Genomic DNA, 15,914 nt, shown 5'->3' with positions numbered 1-15,914 from the left:
TTCATTTACTGCATTTTTATATTTTCTCCTTTCATCAATTAAATTTAATATTTTTTCTGTTACCAAGGATTTCTACTAGCCCTCGTCTTTTTACCTACTTGATCCTCTGCTGCCTTCACTACTTCATCCCTCAAAGCTACCCATTCTTCTTCCAGCGTATTTCTTTCCCCCATTCCTGTCAATTGCTCCCTTATGCTCTCCCTGAAACTCTGGACAACCTCTGGTTCTTTTAGTTTATCCAGGTCCCATCTCCTTAAATTCCCACCTTTTTGCAGTTTCTTTAGTTTTAATCTACAGGTCATAACCAATAGATTGTGGTCAGAGTCCACATCTGCCCCTGGAAATGTCTTACAATTTAAAACCTGGTTCCTAAATCCCTGTCTTACCATTATATAATCTATCTGATACCTTTTAGTATCTCCAGGCTTCTTCCATGTATACAGCCTTCTTTTATGATTCTTGAACCTAGTGTTAGCTATGATTAAGTTGTGCTCTGTGCAAAATTCTACCAGGCGGCTTCCTCTTTCATTTCTTTGCCCCAGTCCATATTCACCTACTACGTTTCCTTCTCTCCCTTTTCCTACTACTGAATTCCAGTCTCCCATGACTATTAAATTTTCGTCACCCTTCACTATCTGAATAATTTCTTTTATTTGATCATACATTTCTTCAATTTCTTCGTCGTCTGCAGAGCTAGTTGGCATATAAACTTGTACTACTGTAGTAGGTGTGGGCTTCGTATCTATCTTGGCCACAATAATGCGTTCACTATGCTGTTTGTAGTAGCTTACCCGCATTCCTATTTTCCTATTCATTATTAAACCTACTCCTGCATTACCCCTATTTGATTTTGTGTTTATAACCCTGTAGTCACCTGACCAAAAGTCTTGTTCCTCCAGTCACCGAAATTCACTAATTCCCACTGTATCTAACTTTAACCTATCCATTTCCCTTTTTAACTTTTCTAACCTACCTGCCCGAGTAAGGGATCTGACATTCCAAGCTCCGATTCGTAGAATGCCAGTTTTCTTTCTCCTGACAACGACATCCTCTTGATCAGTCCCCGCCCGGAGATTCGAATGGGGGACTATTTTACCTCCGGAATATTTTACCCAAGAGGACGCCATCATCATTTAATCATACAGTAAAGCTGCATGCCCTCGGGAAAAATTAAGGCCGTAGTTTCCCCTTGCTTAGAGCCGTTCGCAGTACCAGCACAGGAAGGCCGTTTTGGTTATTGTTACAAGGCCACATCAGTCAATCATCCAGACTGTTGCCCGTGCAACTACTGAAAAGGCTGCTGCCCCTCTTCAGGAACCACACGTTTGTCTGGCCTCTCAACAGATACCCCTCCGTTGTGGTTGTACCTACGGTACGGCTATCTGTATCGCTGAGGCACGCAAGCCTCCCCACCAACGGCCGGGTCCATGGTTCATGGGGGGAGGATGCATTGTATATGTTCAATAAATAAAAATTTATGGTCAATAATTATACCCAAGTATTTTAGTAATTCAACCTTTTGCAACACATTATTGTGTAAAAACGATACTAAGCGTCGCTTTGTCTTCACACATTCTCCTTGTTATTAGCTTTACTTTCGGTTTTTGCGCATTAAAACATTTTTTTGGCCCAAACTGTGATTTTCTCATTTCTCTATTGCAGAGCTCCTCAGCAGCAATGACCCTATCTGCTTTGGTCAACAGATTAAGTAATCTGCAAATGCTACTCTTTTTTGTGTTTGCTGTGTAATCCAAATTAATAACAGAATTATACTGTGTATTGGACAAACCTGGGCCGCAGCAAGACTCCTGCTGCCCTCTTTTGTCAAGTTCTATTCTAGTTGCTGTTAAACGCCAGCACTGCTGTTCTGCCACTAAAACATTTTTGGCTATGTTATGTAAGTTTCTAAAACATTCAAATTCTAGTAGCGCTTAACGGATGCTTGGCCATCAAGCTGCGTCAAAAGCTCACTGAACATCAAGACTGACCCTTATTATATAGCGTCCCTGTGATATACTTAACTTTACGTAGTTGCTGATAGCCAACAATGCATCGACTGTCTTTTCCTGTGGAGTGAATCAGTACTGATTGTTGCTTAGGAGATTCTTAGAGAAGACTTGGTGCGTAATTCCGTTAATTAGTAGCTTTTCCAATACTTTTCCCTCCGTACACAGAAGGCTGATGGGACGAAATCAGGATACTTCCATGCGGTTTTCTTTACGAGTTTTGTGAATGGGTACTATTTTAGCTAATTTCCCGAACCTTGGAAATCGACACTTCTTTAGGCAACTGTTATATTAAGCATTAAGATAGTTGAGAAAAATACTATTCAGTACACGTAGGGTCTTACCAGTAACACCATTTACACCAGGAATCTTGTTTTCAGTTAAGTTCGTCATTATTTCCTCTATTTCTGTCTGTGCGAAAGCTTCATTATCTAACGTTCCGTTTTATCGTTGCGTATGCGATGTTATTACGTTATGGTATTCCGTGACTGGAGCTTGATCGTTTTTTGGAACAAAATATTCGAGCATATAGTTGGCAGTTTCTGTTAACTTCGTTGTTATCGTGTTATCACTGCCTATAGCGTTGTCATGGGAGTCTTATTTTTGATTTTCTGTTATGCGATTCGGTAGGCTGCGTGTCAAGGTTTATTTGTTGGCGTCAAGCTGCATTATTGCTGGCAGGATTGTTTCTATTTTTGCTTTCTCTTTATTTGTGCTGCATTTCTTCTTCCTTTTAGTATATTGCTCCCTTCGTAGCTCCCTCAGCTGTTCTCTCTCCTTTGTCCTTTGATAAATTCGCCTCTATGAATTTTTCTTTCTTTTTTTTCACGTTGCAGTTAATACAGATGCCCACCAGGGGACAAATTTGTTTCCCTGTTCTATACTTCGGCTGGATTTGTATCTGGAATACTGTATTGTATGCGGTATATAGAACTTCTTCAAATACTGTGATAAGAGTTTCACCAGTTGTATCCTCATGAGCTGTCGCTTTTATGTTGTGTAAGTCAGTGTTTGGTAAATATTTGTAAAAACAACCTGTACCCATCAAAGTCTCTCAGGTTTTCGTCTGTAACAAATTTTTGATGTTGTTTTAGTTTGAATTATGCTTCCAGCACATACCGTTGGCCACACCCCTACGTTAAAAGTAATAATCGTATGGTAGGAGCAATTATCTTCTTCACCACACGTCCAGTGACTTAATTTCGGCAGTAGACGTTCATAGTTAAATCGATGTTGCTCTGTCCTAAACTATTTTGATAAGCTGGTCAGTGATTCCCCTCATTCAGTAGGAACAGATTAGTAAAAGCTATAAACTATTCCATCTCCTTTTTTATGGAGATTGTTGCTGCATCATACCACATGCTAGATTTTCCATTGCTGTCCGTAGCAACTGCTAAGCCAACTACTTTATTATATGTTATCGTATCGTCAGTTTTTCTCAAGTCGTCTGTAAGGGGTTTTGTGATACCTAAGAAGACACCACAAATAAAAAATCGCAAATTTTCTTTTATTTTTTAACGAATACTGCGTCTTTGCCGGGCAAGTGGCTAATCAATACGAACCCCTCATATTTTGGTGATCAGTATTGCTGCCTTTTTCCTTGTGTCACCAGCGCTAAATATCATTAGACTCTAGTGTTTCTACCTACTTTTTGTTCAAAAGAATATGGTAATTGAATGAAAGCAATTCCATCTGATATTTCACAAGAAGCTGCATTTGGTTAGCTGTTGCAGCCCTGGAGCACTGTAGATTTACTTGTATGGACTTGATTTGTTTTTGAAGAGACTGAGTTGTTTGGAATGTGTTTCGTTTTACCATCAGTGATAATCAGTGTTGCGATTACCATGTGAATTGTTCTTGCTCGAACACAGAGGTAACGAACATGGACCTCACTTAGTTGCCGTTTATTTTTAGTCGCACTTAACAATCGCTCTAGGTGACGATGTTCATCGTTTGCTTAGGCTCTTGTAAATTGTGTTGTTTATCAATTAATTGTTGTAAAGCCGAAAGAAATTTATTGTGCTCTTTAACAATCTGAAGTATTATTTTCTGATATCTTGTCGCTTTCAAAAAGGCTCTGAATCCTTTTGAAGACATGAGGTAATCTTTATGGAAATCTTCCGCCAGTGACGCCTCTGTCAGTGTGGATAATGAAACTAATGAACCACATTCGGATTCCGTATCTGTCATGTCGTAGTGCTGTTGTATGGAGACAAATGCCGGTCGTGTATTAGTAGTAGCTCCTGACGAGGCATACCCGTGGTCTATGGACGCCAGCACGGTAGCTCAGCGGGTTCGGTCAGAAGGTAGGCTGCCTTTAAAAAAAGTGATAGCATCTACGAATTTTGATTAATAATTGGCATTGGCGGCTGAAGACTTCGGCATAAGAAATCATCCAAATTCTGGTAACGGCCTCGTCAAAGAGGGTAGAGAAGTGGACAGATGTTCTGGTCACTCTTTTGTCCTTTGGGTGAGAAGCTGCTCCTAATGATCAACGCCATAAGGATGCAGAAGGCACTAACGTGTATCCACAGGACATGTGGCCTGTATTTGAAAAAGTCTCGTGATCATTTCTCCATTGGCAACAAATTCCAAAATAGTCCGCCACTCGGATTTCCGGTAGGAGACTGCCAACGTGGAGGTGACTGTGAGAAAAAAATAGATTAATCAACGAAAGGATAAGTTCTATGAGTCGGGGCGTGGAGTGTCGGTAGCTAGATGATCTGAAAAGGGAAATGAACAGGCTCAATCTAGATATAGTAGGGATCAGTGAGTTAAAATGGAAAAAATTACAAGGATTTCTCGTCAGATCATCTGAGGGTAATATCTACAGCAGAAGAAAATTGTATAACGGGAGTGGGATTCGTTATGAATCGGAAGCAGGACAAAGAGTATGTTACTGGTAAAAGTTCAGTGATAGGGTTGTTCTTATCAGAATCGACTACAAACCAACACCGACAACAGCAGTTTACATACGTGTGCCGACTTTGCAAGTTGAAGATGAACAATAGAGGAAGCTACTGAAAGGGTACTACGGTACATAAAGCGAGATAAAAATCTAATAGCCTTGGGAGACTGCATTGCAGCTGTAGGGGAAGGAGTAGAAGAAATGGTTACAGGTGAATATTTGAGTGGGACAAAGAATGAGAGAGGAGAAAGACTAAGGAATAGCTCAGCAGACAGTACAGTTGAAGAGGACTGGACATCTCTACGAAAGGTAATCACAGAAGTTGGAAAGAAAAACATAGGTACAAGGTAGCTGCGAAGAAACCATAGGTAACAGAAGAAATACTTCAGTTGATCGGTGAATCAACGAAGTACAAATATGTTCACTGAAATTGAGGACTACAGAAATAACACACGCTCATAAATGAAATAAATAAGAAATGCAGGGAAGCTAAGACGAAATAGCTGAATGAAGTATGTGCAAAAATCGAAAAAGATATGTCAGAAGGAATCACTCAGCATATAGGACAGCTAAAACAACTTTCTGTGACATTAAAAGCAAGAATCGTAACATTAAGAGTGCAACCGAAAATTCATTGTTAAATGCAGATGATGGAGGGGATAGGTGGATAGAGCACAACTGAAGGCCGTTATGAGGGGTAACATTTGTCTAATGTCTAGAAGAAGAAACAAGAGTCGATTTAGGGCTGAAAAGGGCGAGAATTATCGCACAATCAGCTTAACAGCTCGTGCATTGAAGTTCCTGAAAAGAATATTACACAAAATAATGCCAAAGAAAATTGAGGATGTGCTTGATGACGATCAGTTTGGCTTTAGAAAAGGTAATGGCACGAGAGTGGCACTTCTGACGTTGCGCTTGATAATGGGAGCAAGACTAAAGAAAAATCAAGACACGTTCGTAGGATTTATCGACGTGGAAAAAAGCGTTAGACAATGTCAACTAGTGCAAGATGTTCAAAATTCGAAGAAAAATAGGTGTGAGCGTGTGAGGTTGATCTTCTATTCTGTTATCCTGCGCAACGGATTAATCTGAGATGTACCCTTTACCCTGTGGCTTCTGCAAGATTCAATTTCCACCCCCACACTACTACAGCAGTCAGACAGACGCTACTAACGTTCTAAAGAGAAATGACTGAAAAACTTGCAGCAATAAATATCTTCTGGAGTTGTCTGCTGTAAGAAAATGAACAAAAATTCACAAAATTTCTTACGTAACTAGTGGGATACTTGGGTTCTGGAGTAGTGCTAGTTAGTGTTAGAAAAACATGAAACTAACGAAAGTTATTATTTATTTTGCAAAAATTCTGAGAAATCACAATGACACTTTTAGTTATAAACTGAACAAGTTATATCCTGGTTCTTTTCGGAATGTGAAGTTACCTCTCAAGGATAGAATTCGCTAATGAAATTTCTATACAAAGTTAAAGATTGTTATTGACTTGGCAGCATGGCTGAGAGGCGCGCCTACTCAGCTTGAATAATTATGCTTTAGAATGTTGCTAGGTATGGTCGAGGCTGTCACGTGTGAAATGCAGTGACATGTACTGTTATGGAGGAAATATGGGGCTCGCAACAGCTGTAGCGCACAGTACCGTAAGCTGCGATGACTGCTGTCTGCGCCACTTTCTGCTGACAAATAAGACAACTCTCGTTCTGTCTGGATTGACCTTCCCCAATCACACTCTCCCTACGCCTTGATGAAGTCAAGGATTCCTATTCGCCCCTAGTCTAACTATTTAACTACGGGCGTGGTACACTGGTCAGATAACCAGTCCACCGTGATGCCACTCAAAAATTCGTTCGCAGGCGTTTAACTATATCTCTGTCCATTCACACTGCACAATAAGTGTGCCAACCAACACAGTGAACAACGCTTAAACGCAAGGACTCAATATACAATCGCATTTCGATTCGCTCTCGACAGAGCTGCTCTCCCAGTGAAGTACTGACGAGAGACTTGTTCCTTGCTCCAAGAGCGACAACGGAATGGCGACTCTCCACACCGGACCTGAAGGGGTATATATTTTGGTCTCTTCCATTACTCCTTCAGCTTAAGGCATCAGAAATATCATCTGCCAATCAGCATTGCTCTTTTAAAACGGGAGAATGACGTTTCGTTTAAGGCGACCAATCCCGAAATCCGTAGTATCGGCATTGAGCGTTTGCTGTCTCTTTGTGAAAATCTCTGAAACTGCGTGCTATGTGTAAAGAATGTGTAGGTTGGACGCTCCAACACAATGTTGCGGAATTTGCTTTTAAGCCGAACACGGGGTCGTTCCCCCTTTCACTCGGGCACACGCTGTCTGCTCCACGGGCAGCCGAGGTTGACTCATCCTCTGAAGGGACCGGCCTCCCGGTGTGTGGTCTGCCTCTCTCGAACTAAAAGCTAATGTGACCATCGTGTTTGGAATGTATGTGTGTACGCCAGCCTCGAGTATTTCAACCCCGGTGTGCACTTGTTATTTGCATATAGTTTACTTGAATTCATACAACATTGACTTTATCTTATCGGGTTTGGGTTTGAATGAAGCGTCTTGATGCGCGGAATATGATTGTGAGGGCGGAATATGTAAGCAATGAAGGTCAGGAGACCACGACGTCTTACACAGGGATACGCTATAGGAGAGACGAGTAAAACACATAATGTACATGAGGCAAGAGGGAATTAGAAGAGTGGTCTACAAGAAGGAAGCACTGGGAAAAAAAGGGCATAAGACCATTCAGCCTGTACATCGAAGAAATAATAACGGAAGTAAAAGACAGGTTCAGGACTTTAAATTCAAGGTAAAAGGATTCAATGATACGATTCGTTGATGACGTTGCTATTCTGAGTGAAAATGAAGGAGAATTAGATGAAATTCTGAATGGAATGACCAATCTAATCAATACGGAATATGGATTTGGAGTAAATCGAAGAAAGACGAAAGTAATGAGAAGTTGCAGGGATGAGAACAGCGAGAAACGTAACATCAGGATGGATGGACACGAAGTAGGCGAAGTAAGGAAATCTGCTACCTAGGCAGCAAAATTACCAATGACAGACGGAGCAAGCAGAACATCAAAAGCAGACTAGCACTGGCAAAAGGGGCATTCTCGCCCAAGAGAAGTCTACTAGAGTCAAATATAGGCCTTGATTTGTGGAATAAGTTTCTGTACGCTATGTGATCAAAAGTATCCGGACACAAAAAACCATGCGTTTCTCATATTAGGTGAATAGTGCTGCCACCTACTGTCAGGTACTGCATGTCAGCGACCTCAGTAGTCATTAGATATCGTGAGAGTGCAGAATGGGGCGCACCACGGAACTGACAGACTTCGAAAGTGGTCAGGTGATTGGGTGTCTCTTGTGTCCGTAAGCGAGATTTACATACTCCTAAACATCCCTAGGTCGACTGATTCAGATGTGATAGTGAAGTGGAAACGCGAAGGGACACGTACATCACAAAAGCGTGCAGGCCGACTTCGTCGGTTGAGTGACAAGAAAGCACCGACAGTTGAAGAGAGTCGTAATGTGTATAGGAGGTCATCTATACAGTCCATCAAACAGCAGTTCCAAACTGTAGCAAGTGCTTTGACAGTTAGACGGGAGGTGAGAGAACTTGGATTTCATAGTTGAGCGGCTGCTCATAAACCAGACATGACGCCGGTAAATGCCACCATACGCCTTGGTTGTTGTAAGAAGTGTAAACACTGGACGATTGAAGATTGGATAAAACTTGTGTAGAGTGACAATCCACTGTACACAATGTGGTATTCAAATGGCGGGGTGTGGGTAAGACGAATGTATGGTGAACGTCTTCTGAGTGCGTGTGTAGTTCCAACAGTAAAATTCGGAGGCGATGGTATTATGGTGTGGTCGTGTTTTTAATGGAGGAGGTTTGCACCCCTTGTTGTTTGACGTGGCACTATCACAGCACAGGCCTATATTTTTTAATCACCTTCTTGCTTCTCACTGTTGAGGAGGAATTTGGGGATGGCGATTGCATCTTTCAACACGATCGAGAATAATACACGGCCTGTGGTGGAGTGGTTACACGACAGTAACATTCCTGTAAAGGACTGACCTGCACAGATTCCTGACCTGAAGCCTACAGAGCACGTTTGGGTTGTTTTGGAAGGCCGGCTTCGTGCCAGGCCTCACCGACCGACATCGATACCTCTACTCAGTGCAGCTCTCCCAGCCCCCCTCCTCCCCCCCCCCCCCCCAGAAATCTATCAGAACCTGGTTGAACGTATGCCTGCGAGAGTGGAAGCACTCCTCAAGGCTAAGTGTGTGCCAACACTATGTTGAGTTCCAGCATTACCGATGGAGGGCGCCAAAACTTGTAAGTAAATTTCAGCCAGGGGCCCGGATACTTTTGATCACATAATGTACTCCTGGCGCACGACATTGTATGACAGTGAAACACGGACCGTGGAAAAACCGGATCAGAAGAGAATCGAAGCATTTGTGATCTAATGCTACAGAAGGACGTTGAAAATTAGGTGGACTGATAAGGTAAGGAATGAGCAGGTTGAGCGCAGAATGGTAGAGGAAAGAAATATGTGAAAAACACTGACAAGGAGGAGGGGCAGGATGATAGGACATTTGTTAGGACGTCAGGGAATGAATTCCGCGTAGCTGTAGAGGGCAAAAACTGTGAAGGAAGACAGGAATTTGAATATATCAAGCAAACAATTGAGGACGTAGGTTGGAAGTGCTATTCTGAGATGAAGGGATTGGCACAGGAGAGTAAATCGTGGAGCACCGCATCAAACCAGTCAGAAGACTGATGACCACCCCTCCACCCCCCCGCACACACACACAAAAAAGTAGGTGGACTTTGGTATTACATTCATTAGTATCGCTAAATTAGCTTAAGTCGTTAGTTAGCATAGGAATGACATTGACAGTTTCATCTTACAGGTTTTTAATCGGGTGTTCATTGGAAGAAATATTGTTATTAATAACGAACGAACTGTTGAGAGTATCCTTTTTAAACTCCGAACCAGTACGACGTCATCTATTTCAGATTTATGTGGGAGAAAGAGGAATTTTACGAACTACCTCTTGAACCAATACCTATGTTTCTCGTACTGTAGTAGAAGAGTGAAATGTATGTTGCTCTTTTCCAGACTGCGTGGGAGGCTGAGGAATTTTTGGAGCTGCTTCTTGTACCAATGGCACAGACTTCAGTGTGGTAGAGTTGTGTACGAGAGTAGGAAATTTGGAAACGCCATTTGGAGTAGTCAGTAACCGCTAGCAATCTTTCTCGGTATGAGGAAAACGTCCACAATGGTGACATTCAACTTCGTCCATGTAATTTACTTCATAGGGGATCTGTATAGTGGTTGGTACTTTGCTTAAATCGTCGAATGGGTATTTTTTAGTGTTATGAAATGATTTTATATGAGAGCTTCCTCTTGTATCACGTCATCGGACAGTTTCTTCCCGTCGTAACGACCTTCAGTCTGAAGAGAGAACTTCACCTGGGATAACTTTCAAGACTTTGGCGTCTAGTCAGACCTATATTTTTTATTTTATTTTTGAAATTACCAAAATCATTCCGGGAAAATAAGACATTTCCAAATTTGAAGATTCTACAGACCAAAATAAATACCAGCTGATGGATCACATCCCCGACGCAAAATGGCTGTTGACTAGCGTTATCAGTCTCGAACACTGCAGACATTTTTTTTTCCATCCTTACGTATTTTACATTTCACAGTAATTCTTGAAGAACAAGCACCAACTTCCATAAATTGGGAATCGAATGCAGGACACCCAAGCCAAGCTACCTGCCAAGAAATAGTCCTTCGTTTGCGGTATTAAGGACGTTCGGAGAATTTCGAAGACGAATTTCTCGAAAATATTTGATTGCTTCATCGAACTGCTTTTGAGATTGATTACTGTTCTGAATTTCCCGTACCACAAATATAAGAAATTACAGAAATCTTAATGTTGTGTGGTCTCCTTGTTAGTGTATCTGAGCGAAGATGGGATTAGTCATTAGTTTCGTTTGAGAATGATGTCACTTACCGACTTCCAGCTGACTTTAAACTTGATTTCACACTTTTCATAATTTTTTTGTCACTGATGACACGAGCAAAATAATGGAAGGAGGAAAGTTTATCACTTACTACATTTTCGTTGTTCATGCAGTAAAACTTCAGTATCAGATTTTGTTGTTGTTGTTGTGGTCTTCAGTCCTGAGACTGGTTTGATGCGGCTCTCCATGCTACTCTATCCCGTGCAAGCTTCTTCATCTCCCAGTACCTACTGCAACCTACATCCTCCTGAATCTGCTTAGTGTATTCATCTCTTGGTCTCCCTCTACGATTTTTACCCTCCACACTGCCCTCCAATGCTAAATTGGTGATCCCTTGATGCCTCAGAATATGTCCTACCAACCGATCCCTTCTTCTGGTCAACCTGTGCCACAAACATCTCTTCTCCCGAATCCTATTCAAAACTTCCTCATTAGTTATTTTATCTACCCATATAATCTTCAGCATTCTTCTGTAACACCACATTTCGAAAGCTTCTATTCCCTTCTTGTCCAAACTAGTTATCGTCCATGTTTCACTTCCATACATGGCTACACTTCATTCAAATACTTCAATAAATGTCTTCCTGACACATAACTCTATACTCGATGTTAACAAATTTCTCTTCTTTAGAAACGCTTTCCTTGCCATTGTCAGTCTACATTTGATATCCACTCTACTTCGACCATCATCAGTTATTTTGCTCCCCAAATAGCAAAACTCCTTTACTACTTTAAGTGTCTCATTTCCTAATCTAATTCCCTCAGCATCACCCGACTTAATTTGACTACTTTCTATTATCATCGTTTTGCTTTTGTTGATGTTCATCTTATATCCTCCTTTCAAGACACTATCTATTCCGTTCAACTGCTCTTCCAAGTCCTTTGTTGTCTCTGACAGAATTACGATGTCATCGGTGAACATCAAAGTTTTTATTTCTTCTCCATGGATTTTAATACATTCTCCAAATTTTTCTTTTGTTTCCTTTACTGCTTGCTCAATATACAGATTGAATAACATCGGGGAGAGGCTACAACCCTGTCTCACTCCCTTCCCAACCACTGCTTCCTTTTCATGTCCCTCGACTCTTATAACTGCCATCTGGTTTCTGTACAAATTGTAAATAGCCTTTCGCTCTCTGTATTTTACCCCTGCCACCTTTAGAATTTGAAAGAGAGTATTCCAGTCAACATTGTGAAAAGCTTTCTCTAAGTCTACAAATGCTAGAAACGTAGGTTTGCCTTTCCTTATTCTTTCTTCTAAGATAAGTCGTAAGGTCAGTATTGCCTCACGTGTTCCAGTGTTTCTACGGAATCCAAACTGATCTTCCCCGACGTCGGCTTCTATTAGTTTTTCCATTCGTCTGTAGAGAATTCGTGTTAGTATTTTGCAGCGGTGGCTTATTAAACTAATAGTTCAGTAATTTTCACATCTGTCAACACCTGCTTTCTTTGGGATTGGAATTATTATATTCTTCTTGAAGTCTGAGGGTATTACGCCTGTTTCATACATCTTGCTCACCAGATGGTAGAGTTTTGTCAGTACTGGCTCTCCAAAGGCCGTCAGTAGTTCTAATGGAATGTTGTCTACTCCGGGGGCCTTGTTTCAACTCAGGGCTTTCAGTGCTCTGTCAAACTCTTCATGCAATATCATATCTCCCAATTCATCTTTATCTACATCCTCTTCCATTTCCATAATATTGTCCTTAAGTACATCGCCCTTTTATAGACCCTCTGTATACTCCTTCCACCTTTCTGCTTTCCCTTCTTTGCATAGAAGTGGGTTTCCATCTGTGCTCTTGATCTTCATACAAGTGGTTCTCTTATCTCCAAAGGTCTCTTTAATTTTCCTGTAGGCAGTATCTATCTTACCCCTAGTGAGATAAGCCTCTACATCCTTAAATTTGTCCTCTAGCTATCCCTGCTTAGCCATTTTGCCCTTCCTGTCGATCTCATTTTTGAGACGTTTGTATTCCTTTTTGCCTGCTTCATTTACTGCATTTTTATATTTTCTCCTTTCATCAATTAAGTTTAATATTTTTTCTGTTACCCACGGATTTATACTAGCCCTCGTCTTTGTACCTACTTGATCCTTCGCTGCCTTCACTACTTCATCTCTCAAAGCTACCCATCCCTGTTCTACTGTATTTCTTTCCCCCATTCCTGTCAATTGCTCCCTTATGCTCTCCCTGAAACTCTGTACAACCTCTGGTTCTTTCAGTTTACCCAGGTCCCATCTCCTTAAATTCCCAGTTTTTTACAGTTTTTTCAGTTTTTATCTACAGGTTATAATCAATAGATTGTGGTCAGAGTCGACATCTGCCACTGGAAATGTCTTACAATTTAAAACCTGGTTCCTAAATCTCTGTCTTACCATTATATAATCTATCTGATACCTTTTAGTATATCCAGGGTTCTTCCATGAATAAAACCTTCTTTCATGGTTCTTAATCCAAGTGTTAGCTATGATTAAGTTGTGCTCTGTGCAAAATTCTACCAGGCGGCTTCCTCTTTCATTTCTTAGCTCCAATCCATATTCACCTACTATGTTTCCTTCTCTCCTTCTTCCAACACTCGAATTCCAGTCAGCCATGACTATTAAATTTTCGTCTCCCTTTAGGTATGACGTTTTAATTTATAACTACTTTACTACTAACTATATACGGGACAGAAATTGCAGGCAGTCTGCACAAGTACCACTGATGAACTTGAAAAATTAAATCGTTGTGCAACACTTGGTTCAGGAGCTACTGCGTCATAAGCACTGATATGCGGGAAATATAGGCTCTTCTGAAAACGGTGCGCAGTTGCGCAATCTCCATGCGTTTGAGAATGAGAGCACTTGCCGATGTATTTAACTCATTAAGTTGTTTTAAATGTAATCAGTTGATTTAATTATTTTAGTCATTCGAGTTGGATTCTTTAAGTAACTGTGGATTGTGAGGTTATTCGTTGTTACTAGTCGAGGAAGCGAAAGACCGAACGGAGGTTAATGGCGTTCTCCACTGACGTCACTGTATCGCCCTCTTATCGCGACCAGCCGACTCTCATCCGGTTAAAGCACCCAAAGTACCTCGGCAGCGTCTATTTTCGTTGCAGGCGCAAGAGCCCGCTTCTGGTATAACACAGACTCGTCCAGAAAATGAAAGTGGACATTAACGTGGCTTAAATATTTTTGCTTCGCTTTTTTCCGGTGCAGTTTACTGAGTGTGTAGGTCGTTACCAGAGACATAGTAAGTATTAAGTGACTTGCTTGGAACAGTACTTACGTGATTGTAGAGAGTGATATAATTCTAACCAATATTATCTTCTGTTGAACGAACAGTACTGTCTGCCAGTCGAAGAAATAGAAATTGGTGAAAAATTCGGGAGTTTCATTCACTTTGCAACGCAATTTGTCTTCAGCGGACAAAACAGCTGACTTACGTACCGATGTGTAGCCTAGGTGCACTTCACAGCGAGGACTTGTTATGTAACTCGTGTAGATAATGGTTGCTCATCTATGAACTGGCGTTCAACAACATCCTAGAGTGCATCTGTCACACTGCGTGCCCGGTCGCGACGTAATGTACATATCCACTTTTCGCGATAACTGTACGATCCACTTAGCTATACGATCACAGATGTGTAGAAAATTGAAACCTTGAGAAACGTTCTGATGGAGTAAATGACAACGCACTGCCCGCTAGGAAGTAAAAGTATGTCATTTCAGTGATATACCAGAGTCCCAGAGGTCTACAAATGATTGTGACTTGAGTTTGGTGGGCTGGATATCAATGTCAATTAATTACAGTTCCCTCCAAAACACCGTTCCCAAGGACAGATATAGAAATTTATGTAGTAGTAGTAGTAATATTAGTAGTAGTAGAAGTAGTGTGTAGATATTTCTCTTTCTACTCTCGTCTGTAAAGGCCTCTCTACCAGCTACAGTATTACATGTTTTTGTTTACACAATATGTGTACCAAGGACTCGAATATTTAAAGGAAATTTAAATAAAAATGACACTACATTCAATTCGATACATTGTATTGTCAAATAAAAGTAATATTTTTAGTATTATTGTAGCCAAAGACGACAATTAACGAGCCACACTTCTAGAAGTATACGGCAATGCTACTAGCTGTCAAACAAAGCTGGAAGCAGTTCGTTTGGTAAATACTGAAGAACTGTGATGTGGTTGCTGACGCTACACAAGCAGCTGACAATGTATATTTGGAAACCTGTTCATATTGTAGCGTGTTTTGACTAAGTTGGCGCAACAATATACGAAATGTAGATACTGCATGGGCCGATACACCAATGTATCGTATGCAGGCAAAGCCACTGCAACTGCAAAAGCGGCGCACCCACCAGAGATGTCTACGCTTTGGTAAGAGTATACACTGTCTGACGTTGAAGCAGTGTTGGGGAAATGTTGGAGCAAGGTTAGAGCAAGGTTGTGGTGTCGCTAAAGGACTGGAACATCGCTTCTTTTCTTCGTAAGTTTTAATACTTAGTCTTTTTACTACATTGTCAAAAGTTCTTACCCCCGTCGTAAACTGATTGCAGTGGGTGTGTACTTCTCTTCTTCTGGCATGAAAGTCTACCTGTCATACGTATGAGGGTGAACACATCCTCTATTGACGTGATACGATATTAAACACAGTGTATTGTGCCACCTCCAGAAGCTGACAATTAGAAGCCGTGCAGTCTCTCCAGAATTTTTCCCAGTGTCAACTAGCTACACTGCTGGCACACAGAAGTTCGTTCTTCAAGGTGCTACGTATGTCAGCAGTTATGTATCAGATCTGTTTGGCCCATATCTTAATTTACATAGATAGAGTTTTACGGCTTTGAAACACAGATATTTTGTCCATTTACATTAAAAAGTTACTGTTACTGGAACATATTGCATCGTCACAAGGTCTGATATGG

This window comes from Schistocerca gregaria, chromosome 1, assembly GCF_023897955.1.
Source record: "Schistocerca gregaria isolate iqSchGreg1 chromosome 1, iqSchGreg1.2, whole genome shotgun sequence".
NCBI classification, from domain to species: Eukaryota; Metazoa; Arthropoda; class Insecta; order Orthoptera; family Acrididae; genus Schistocerca; species Schistocerca gregaria.
The sequence above is the reverse complement of the archived record's forward strand: the minus strand, read 5'-3'. Positions refer to the sequence as shown.